The 10,597-nt window shown below is 42.7% G+C and overlaps 1 long non-coding RNA gene across 1 annotated transcript; it reads left to right on the top strand.

The window, feature by feature from the left end:
- Window positions 1–6,140: 6,140 nt before the first annotated feature.
- On the top strand, window positions 6,141–8,244 carry LOC116072473. Its single transcript, XR_004111470.1, has 2 exons — window positions 6,141–6,322; window positions 8,004–8,244. It is a non-coding gene; the product is annotated as an uncharacterized LOC116072473 (long non-coding RNA).
- The last annotated feature ends 2,353 nt before the right edge of the window (window positions 8,245–10,597 follow it).

The following is a 10,597-nucleotide window of genomic DNA, read 5'->3' as shown; positions in this document are numbered from 1 at the left end:
TCAGTAAACACATTTGGGGCCCCAGTTATAGGGGCAGCTGACGTAATCTTTGGAAAGATCACAGGATGTTCTCTAAAGAAAAATTAAGCATCTTGAAAAACTGGGGAGGCGAGCTGGAGCTCTGACCTCACGGCTGGCCAAACCTCTGGGCAAAAGAAGAGGCCTGGACCCCCACTATTGATTGGATTATAGGGGGGAGGCACTGACAGCACACAGCCTAGGGGGCCTTTGTCAGTCTCTGGGCCCTTCCTCCGGCGCTTCTCTTTAATAGAGCTTCTTTCAATCTTCTCAATCAAAGCCTGTAATTTCTCATCTGTATCAGACCACTCGGTGTCTAAAGCTCCCTTCTCCGACTTCACAGATCATTCTTCCTTCAGCTGCTCTAATGCGGCTTTCCCCTCTATCATACACCTTAGAACTAACAGATCTGACTATAGACTGAGGATTTGTTCTAAACAGTCGAATTGAAACATTTCTTCCCTTAAAGATACAATATTGGTTCTGTTCTCTCTGCACTCGGCACTCCTCCTGGTAAACAGCCATCCATGTAAGGAACATGGGTGAGGGGAACACAGCCTTGACCATTTCCTTCCAATCTCTGAGGATGAGAGCCTGGTGGGCAAAGCTCTCAAGGACGGTCTCTACCCAGGGTGAATGAGGGCCATCCTCTGTCACTGCTTTCTTTAGTTCCCTAAGGTCTTGGGCTTCCCAGGGATACCAAGCTGCTGTCAGGGTTAACATTAACCAGAAACAGGTGGCTAGTATCTCCCAAGCTGAATTCACCCACCCCCTCATAGGGCTGGGTGCTGAAGGCAGCTGTTGAGGGGAAACCCAAAAGGAGAATGCAGCTTTCCCCTCTTCCACAGCCTTACAAAAGCGCTGATCTTCCAAACAGCTCCTAACAAGCTTCCACACAGGTCTTAACAGCTCTTGAAGAGTCAGAAAAATTGAGTTTGACATTAACAGCTCTTGGAGAGCCATGTTACCTTTTTTTTTTCTTTCAGTTCGTTACTCCGCGAAACTTTATCGCTCCTTCCCAGAGACTTTATTTTATTGTCTCTACTCCCGAGATCCTTATAGCCTCTACTTCCGAGGTCTTTATTGTCTCTACTTCTGAGGTTCTTATCGTCCCACTTACCTGGGAACTTACCATCCGACTGCCCTGACTGCAAAAGGTTCTGAGTTTCAAGAGGTTACTTTTCTTTTACTTTCTCCTGTACAGGCCACCAGTTGTTACATCCTCCTCATCTGGCAAGAAAGACGCACGACACAAGCTCTTCCTTTTGCAGTTTATTTCAGGAAACTTTTAACAATGCTTCTCCCTCCTGCTCCTCCTGCCTGCTTCTCCTACTTCTGCCTTCTGCTGCTCCTGCCTCTCCGGGGCCGTTACTTGAGCTCCGCCTCCTGGCCCACCCTCGGCTGTTGAGTACTCCCAAGCTTAGCCAATCCCAATGGGCCACATGGCAAAAGCGGATAGGTCACCAGATGTGGAAGCAACCAATGGCAGCAAGCTTAGCCAAATAAAGGCTTTGTTTACGAGGCCACTCGCTCTCGGCGCTCTGCTCTCCACACAAAATGATGCCTCCAACACGGCGTCAGTTAGGCTAAGGTCTGGGGAGTCATACAGCCAAGCTTATGAATCAGTGGGCAGCCCCATAAGTACAATATTTTGCAACAAATATGATATAGTAAGTAATTTCCTGCACAATGGATATTTTCTTGTTTAGAGATCACATTATACTCCAGGGATATGCAGCCTTGATGCATTCTTGGGTTACCCCAAGCAGTCTTCCTTCTTTGATGTTTGACATTTGAGTCCTTGTCTCTGCCTGTGACTGCTGTCACCCTCTTTCAAGCTGGATAGTAGGTCACTTGCGAGTGGTGTCCACAGTGGGGATGCTCCATTAGTTGCAGCTGGTTCCTTTGATCAACTACCTAGGCATAGACACAAACAGGCTGGTACCAATGATGTACTGTATAACTTGGATCACTGCGGATGCAACCTTCCTGTACTGGGCTGTCAGCATTATCATAGGTCACAGTTGCAGAATAAAGTGGCTGTTGCCTTCTGCTACCTCTGGAAGCACTGCCTAGGACATCCAAGCCAGGAGACTACATCTCCTTAGGGGTTGGCAGAAAGCTGTGAGTTAGGGTTTGGAAAGGGGTCATTTCTCTTTCACTGCTGTGCTTCATTTGTAGTAGGCCTGAGAAATTTTGTAGCTGGCTCTGATTGGAGTCTAATTATTATCTCCTTAGCTTCTGTGAGACAGTGGCCACTGCCAGCCAACCACACAATTGCTCTTAATTCTTCTCTTTGTCTTGGATATTCTTCCCCTGGCCTTCCTCTTCCCCTGCATTACCTCACCTATATGGCTTGCATGTGATTCCCTTCTTAGAGGTCAACAGCTGGATATGTCAAATGTTGGCTAAGTTCCAAAATGAGTCTCTTTCTACTGCAGTCGCAAACCACCACAACAGTGTTTGTATCGGATACGAGGAGCTATTTTGCTACTACGTCTAGGGAAAAATAATAAAACTACTTTATATACAACACACTAATGAAATTACATATGCTAATTCATTTAGTGAACAAACTTATGAAATAGATAAGTTCTATTATAATTCTAGTTTTGAATGCTAGAAGAAATGAACAGCTGGTCCAGTGATACACTCCTGTAGTCCCGGCACCTGGGAGACAGGCAGGCAGATCTCTGTGAGTTTGAGGCCAGACTGTTCTACAGAGTGAGTTCCAGGCCAGTTAGGGATATACTGGGAGACTATGTCTCAGCAAACAAACAAATAAACAAACAAAACAGAGGCACAGAGAATTTAGTAACTTCCCCAAGTTCACACAGCTGTTGGAAGGGAAAGAACTAGGATTTTGTTTCAGGCATCCAGATTCTAGGTTCTAAGTCTTTGCTATGAGGCACAGATCTGGGATCCAGCTTTCTTCATGTTTCATAGTCTGCATTTTGTCAAAGGGCAGTAGTGTGCTCTTACTCCATTTTCATTGGAAGAGTTAAAGATGTGAAATTTGTTTTGACAAAATACAGACTGAGATATTTTAAAGACAAATTCTCTTTAGTTTTATGCTGACCCTCTCTGCTTCTGTAGAGAGAATGTGAACGATGTACAGTTCTAAATTATTCCTTTGAAGTTTGAATTAGCTACTGTGGAATAACATGGTGGGAAAGACATGCTTAAAATGCTGAGACAAGTAACTGTGGAAGCAACACTTAAAATGTATAATTGATTCACTCATCAAATATTGATTGGGAGTCTGGTATGTGCCAGGTATCGTATAAGGTCTGGAAAGATATGGATTCCATTTGCATAAGATTTGGTTTTCATCAGAGAGAAAGAGAAAGAGAGAAATAGAGAAGTCACTAAGAGACACAAGGCCAGTAGGATATACAATATTCCCGGGAGTGTGGAAGACTGCCTGCTGTCTAAGCAGCAGCAGATGTATGGTACATACAGTCTGTGTACAGTAACTATTCAAAAGCCCCACTTTCCTCAGCGGTAGAGGGATTTCCTGCCTCACTGAACCATAAACACAGGGGCCAGATGCTATAACGTAGGACAGAGCAACAGGCATTTAAAGTTAACGAATATCATGGTTGCTATGATGACTCTTGTTAGAGCTGAGGAAGAGGGGTTTTGCAATGGTCAGAAGAGTCACTTCATATGTGGTCTCTGCGGTTGTTTGAATGAAAATGACCCCCATAGACTCATAGGAAGTGGCCCTATTAGGAGGAGTGGCCTTGGAGTAGGTGTGGCCTTGTTTGAAGAAGTGTGTCACTGAGGAGTGGGCTTTGAGGTTTCAGGTGCTCAAGCCAAGTTCAGTGTGTCATGCTCTTCTGGCTTCCTGTAGATACAGATATCAAACTCTCAGCTACTTCTCTAACACCATGTGCCTACATGCCACCATGCTCCCCACCATGGTAACTGTGGACTAATCTAAGATAGCCCAAATTAAATGTTTTCCTTATAAGAGTTGGTGTAGTCATTATGTCTCTTCACAACAATAGAAACCCTAATTAAGACAGTGTCCAGCACGTGACTCCCGACATATAAATACATACAGGCCAGAATGGTTGGTGTCCGAGGTCCTGGGTAGATGATGTGAGTCATGCTGTATGTATTTTTTCCTAATGAAAACTCTGTCATTCAAAGGAGGAAAGCTCCTTTGTATCCAATTGTAGTTCATTTTATTTCGGTGTCATCCACTGCTTTTTAAAATGGGCAGACACTAGGCACCAGTTCTCCTTTTAATCTCTCAGTGATAGCTTCTCCTCCTTCCCCTTGAAGGTCTTTGAAATGGCTTTCCCCACCAAGCAGGGGCAATTCACTGGAATGACAGTAGAATGTATTATTTTTGTTAGGGTTCCATGAAAAGAGAACTGTATTGAAGAGTGTGTGTTGGTTAGTTTCTGTTAATTTGACACAATTAGAGTCACCTGGTGAGAGGGAAATTCAACAGAGGAGTTTCCTCCATCAGATTGGCCTCTGGCATGCCTAGAGGGCATTTCCTTGCTTACCAACTCATGTGGGAGGGCCCAGGCCACTGTGGGCAGTGCCATTCCTGGGCAAGTGGGGCTGTGTTCTACAAGAAAGCAAGCCAGGAATCAGTAGTCCTCCATGGTCTCTGCTTTAGTTTCTGCCTCCTGCCTTGAGTTCACTTTATGATAGACTGTTAGCTGCAAGAGGAAATAAACCTTTTTCACCCCAAAGAAGGAAACAACATTGCTTTTGGTCAGTATTTTTTATCACTGAGATAGAAAGGCAAACTAGGTCAAAGTCGTTTTGGTAGAGGGTACTCATTGCCTGGCAAGTAGAGCTTCTACTAGTAAGGGTTGAATGCTGCACAGTGCACCATTTAGAGATGGAAGCATTGGACTCTAGAAGAAACAAACTTGATAACTGGAGTAAAAAATATAAGGACCAAATTCAATATTTTCGACAGATGCCTATGAATAATCCCATACAGGGGAGCAAACAGGACAGACATGATCAGAAATTCATTTTAAAGTCCCACCAGTCAAATCCTCTTTTTCTTCTTTGTTCTGAAAAATTATTGGTGTGGTTGTAGATAATATAGAGATTTTATTGTCTGGATTTGTTGATGTGAAGGCAGCATTCTTCGCTTATCATGGTATAAGTTCCACTCTGTGCAGTGGTTAGCAAATCTAGCACCTGCTGGTTTTGAAGTATAGCTGCTATAAGAGAATTTAACAGTTCCTCTGTTAGTGTCAGTTCTTGGGCTAGTGCAATGTGTGTATGTGTGTGTGGTGTGTGTGTGTGTGTGTGTGTGTGTGTGTGAGAGAGAGAGAGAGAGAGAGAGAGAGAGAGAGAGAGAGAGAGAGAGAATAAAGGAGAGAAAGGAGAGAGAGAGAAAGAAAGAGAAGGATATTCTCTGTGCAGTAGAACGGAGTTCTTTAGATTCTTCTCCAAATTCTGAACTCATGGAGAGAGAAAGCCAAACACCACTAAAACACAAGAATGATGCTCTTTCAGCTTGGACCAGAGAATTATGTGGTTTTAGGGCTATGAGAACATAATTAAATGTGATGAGTGCCAAAGTCCTGGTTCCTGTGTAGTTTTTTTTGGGAGGCAGAGATTAGATATTGGCAAGAAAGTGTGTACATAGTTCTCAGGACAATAAAAAGGAAAGATTAAATTGTAGAGTGTTTCCAATAGTGTCCAGAAGTGTGAGTTCATACTTTCTCATAAGACAGGAGTCTCCCTGTAGAATGAGAAAACATAGAAAGGATTTCAGACATGGAAAACAGGCTATGAGAAGGTTATAGCCTAGTTCTCTACTGAGCATGTAGTCTGTATACTTTTTGCAATTATCAGTATTTGTGTTGTCAGGTTGGGTAACAAATATATGGCTCTTTAGAGACTAGGGAACTAGTGAACTTGGATATATGGACTTCCAATGAAAGATTGTTGAGGTGATGGGCCAGTTCACTTTCAGAATTACATAATTAAGTTTGTCCACATCTATGCCTACCATGGAGAACTCAGGGTTTAGGTAGGAGTAACTTTGGAATGAGGAAAGTTCAATAGTTTTCATAACTTCAGAGAGCTCTCACCTCTGCTTCCAACAGGTCCAGCTGTATTGGTTACAAAATGGACCATATTCCTCAAAGGAGATTGCTCAAAGACTGCTGCTGATATCTCAAAGAAGATCCTTTAAGAGATTGCTTTCCATGCAATTATTAAGACTGGCAATAGGGTGCTGTTTGTTGGCAGACAACACGTCCTTGGACTTTGGGAAACAGATGCACATAGAAACCAGGAGAAGCTGGCAGTCGAGGTAACCTCCTGTTAATGCAATGTTGATTCAAGTCCAATCATTACCAAGAGTCTTCTTATACTGATTGAGTACAATTAAGGTCTCATTGATGACTGAACAATAAAGATGCATTAAGAAGCTCAATAAAGGAAGAAAGAAGAGTAAAAGAACTTTAAAGTTTGGCCTCCTAAAATGTCAAGGAAGACAGAAGGGAAGTTAGCCCGCTAATTCAGTGATCAAGTAGAGGCAAGAACCAGTCCCTGTTTTCATTGAGAAATGAGGCTTGATGGTTTTGTAAAAAGCTTTTTCATTTTTTGGTATCAAAGTCATCTCATTCCTTAAGAATACCTCATAGAAGTCAGTCTGAAAGAATGAGACAGGGTATCCCTGACTCTACTTTTTAATGAGTATCTCTCTTTAGAGAAAGGAGTCTAAGATCTAGAAGAAACTCATGTTGCAAATTTAAAAAGAAATGTCTCTCCACTCAAAATGACCTGATACTGGGGCCAAAGTTAAAAGGCAAAATCACTGGGCCATTTCAGAATGAGGACAATGTTTCAGTGTGGCATGTAGGGAACTCCCCTCATGCATAAGATAAACACTGTTAGTCTAGAAGGGCTTGTTGGAAGAGGACTGTAATACAGGAGAGAATTGCACACATGGCATGGTTGTGGCCATCCTAGTTTGATTCCAAAGCAGGAAAGGTAACGGAATGGACCACTGATAAGGTGAGGTTCAGACTGGCTGGAGAAAGAACTCATTCTTTAGACCAAAATAGAAAGATATTGTGCTTAGTTAGCTCATTGCAAAGGCAGCAATGTGTGGTAGTAACAGAAGAACACCTGTGTACGGTCACTCTGCTGTCCCATTGTGAGTGCAGAACAGACTGGAGGCTTCTTCATTTCGGAGAGTTTCTGAAACAGGGTTTCATTGGAGAATCCTTCCTGTTGTGGTTTCTCAATTGCTGTCTTCCTTTCACACTGTGGAGGTGCCCATATTTCTTCAGCTATGTGGGTGACTGTATAATCATTGTATAATAAGCTGGGTTCTAGGAACTTTTGTGTCTGCGGTGTTGAGTGTCAAGGGGGACACTTTTCTGATGTTCCTTCCCAGAGGAAGTTACTCTGTAACAAATAATGGGGCCAACTTACTTGAGAACTATTTATTACTTATTTTGAGACTATGTATACAGAAGATGCATTTGTTGGCTGTATAAAAGGGTGATAATTTTTTCTGAATTTTCAAATATTTATAATAGCAGCTTGCTTGTGATCACAATCTGGCTTGATGTCTATTAAGTATTAAAATTGTCTTTCTTCCCTTCATGTCTGTCTTACTTAGTATTCTTTTTCTGTGAAGAGACACCATGACCAAGGCAATCCAAAAAGCATTTAATTGAGGACTTGCTTAAAGTTTCAGAGAGTCAGTCCACAATTATCATGACAGAAAGTAGACAGTCCTAGGGCTGGACCAGTACGTAAGAGCTTTACCTCCTGATCCTTCTCCTGATTCTTCCCAAACAATTCATTAATAGGGACTAATCATACAAATATATGATCTTGTGGGGGTCATTCTCATTCCAGAAATCACATCTTCTTAGTTAGGGTTTTATCGCTGTGATGAAACACCATGATCAGCAGCAACTTGGGGGAGAAAATGTTTTATTTCATTTACACTTATAAATCACTGTCCATCATTGCAGGAGATCATCAGATGACAATTCCAGCCAGGAACCTGGAGGCAAGAACTGAAGCAGAGGCTGTGGAGGAGGACTGCTTACTGGCTTGCTCAGTTTACTTTCTTTTAACACCCAACATTGCCAGTCCAGGAGTGACACTGCTCACAGTGAGCTGATGCCTTACACATCACTCATTAATCAAGGACACACACCACAAACCATCCTGGTGGGGACATTTTCTCAATTGAAGTTCTTTTTTCTCTAAGTCTAGTTTGTGTTAGCATGATACAAACTATCTAGCACACTATTTTTGTGGAGTCTTTAAAAAAAGGCTTGGAAGGCACTTGTTTATTCACTTCATATATCTACATATTTATGTACGTATGCATGTATGTATCATCTATCTGTTTATCTATCTATCTATCTATCTATCTATCTATCTATCTATCTATCTATCTATCTCTATTTTCCATATATCATCCCCCCTTTGCCATTTGTTTCCATTTCTGTTGCACCACCCTGTCTTATTTATCTGCTTTTGATTCTTGTTTTCTTTCTCTGTGTACAGTCGCCTCACAGTCAGCCATAACTAAATTTGTGATATTCTTTAAAACCCCAAATTATCCCACGTTATGCCTGTAAATAAAACAACATTCTGTGAATCCTAGGTGGTCTGATCATTTTTCTGACTTGCATACTTTAAAGCCCTGTCTCTCTCTTGCCTGTACGTTATAGTCCATCTGGGCTAGTCTTTCATTTAGTTGCCTAAATGAATCCCTACCCAAAGATTTTCCGTATGCCACTGACTTGCTCTAGAACTTTCCCACATGTTACTACTCAGCAGGGCTAAACCTATCTTTCAGAGAGGTTGTCTTCACCATGCAGGTGATGGTGGTATATGTCAGTCTCCTCAATTTGTAGCATTACACACTTATTCTAACCACAGTGTCTGACATCATTAATAGCTACATATCTATTTCTCCTGTCCTTGTTCCCCATGAAGAGAAGAAGAATTTCCCCTTCCATTGCTGGAAGCCATCCCAATGTTCTCTTAGCATCTGAGACATGGTGGAGGTCAGTAGCTGTTTGTTTACTAAATGGATCTCCACTGAAGTTCATTTCCAAAGGAAATGTCTCTGGGTGACATTTTCCCCCCACCATTTTGTGCTTTCTCCTGTTAAGAGGGCTGGACCTCCACTGCAGAGATGTATTCAGAGCATTCAACGTGCCAGGGAACAGCACCATTTCAGTGCTTAGAAGCCTGTGAATCCCATTTGAGAGCTGTTTCTTTTGACTAACTCTCTGTTAGTTAAATTACAGATCCAATGGGCAAGGCCCAAGGCATTGCCATGCCTGGTGGCATGCTGGGTAGACTGGGCATTGACTAGCAGTCAAAAGAGCTCTGTTCCATCTGTTGGGCCATCAGCTGCTACCCAGCTAGCATTACAAGTCAGTTCTCTGCTGGAGGGAATGGGAATGGGAGGGGGAGTTGGGCTCCCACTTCAGTAAGATGGATAGTGGTGCTAGACTCATTCTGTTTGTGGTTGAAGAAAGTGCTCGGCCGTGGCAAGTTACTAAGAACGAGGCAGGCCACCGGTGCACATTTTACTGTAGAAGTTCAAGAAAGAATGATTTTCATGAAATAGAGACTTGTGAAGCGTGTAACTGTGCAAGCAAGATTGCTTGTAGGTAAATAGATTTGCAGTCTCTTTTGGAAAATGTTTTCTACCTTATTTTATGTTTCTGCTTCGGTTGCTTAAAAACACGGGTGGGTAGTTTTATTTTTCAAATGCCTTTAACCAACACATTGATGAGCCTTAATACCATTACTGATGACAGCAGAGGATCAAGCTGAATAGTGTACTTAAGGAGGCACTGAGTGCCCAAAATACCAGGATTTTAACAGAGAAGTTGTCCACCTTCTCTGCTTCTCTCCCAAGGTCTTTTCAGTCTGTGGGAGTAAACAAATTTTTCTTCCTGCACACTGCAAGGTTGTTCCTTGTTTGTGATTTGATATTTAGCTCTGATTAATTAAAGAGCAGACCTTTCCCTGTGACCTTGGCAGTTTCTCCTTGCTGCGGATCAGCTGTGGCGCACTCCACTTCAGCTCCTCAGTGTGTGGCCTCAGTGGAAACTGTGTGTGACCTGTGCTGTGCTCTTTCAGGAACCTCTAGTGTCCAGCTCAATGCCGGAAGGTGAGCCAGCGCAGCTGTCTCTGAAGTCACTTTTCTACTTCCCTTCCTCCACACAGCCTCTGAAAATGCTGCAGTAGCACTTGTGGTCATCGACCCATAAGCCACCGGTTCAATGTGAAAAGAATCAAGTGCTTTGAGCTGCTCTCTTCCTGCTCGGCTCCTGTCAGTACTCCAAAGGAGAGGAGTGTGCATTCCTCATGGATGAAAGGAGAGAAGCGGAGATTTTCTGAGGCCCATCAGGAAACGGCGACTCTTTCAAGTTGGAGCATCCTGCCCAATGGTCAAGGACAATGTTTAAAGGATGGCTCCCCTAATGTCCCTCAATCTTTATGTGACCATCTTCAAGATGCCCAAATCAAAACCAGCCTTCTGCTTCTAAAATTCCATTTCTGCACTCTTTACCTAATATTTGTCAGGATTTCA

The sequence above is a fragment of the Mastomys coucha genome, unplaced genomic scaffold (assembly GCF_008632895.1).
Source record: "Mastomys coucha isolate ucsf_1 unplaced genomic scaffold, UCSF_Mcou_1 pScaffold23, whole genome shotgun sequence".
Taxonomy (NCBI): Eukaryota; Metazoa; Chordata; class Mammalia; order Rodentia; family Muridae; genus Mastomys; species Mastomys coucha.
Note: the sequence above shows the minus strand (reverse complement) of the source record. Positions and strands in the feature narration are given on the sequence as shown.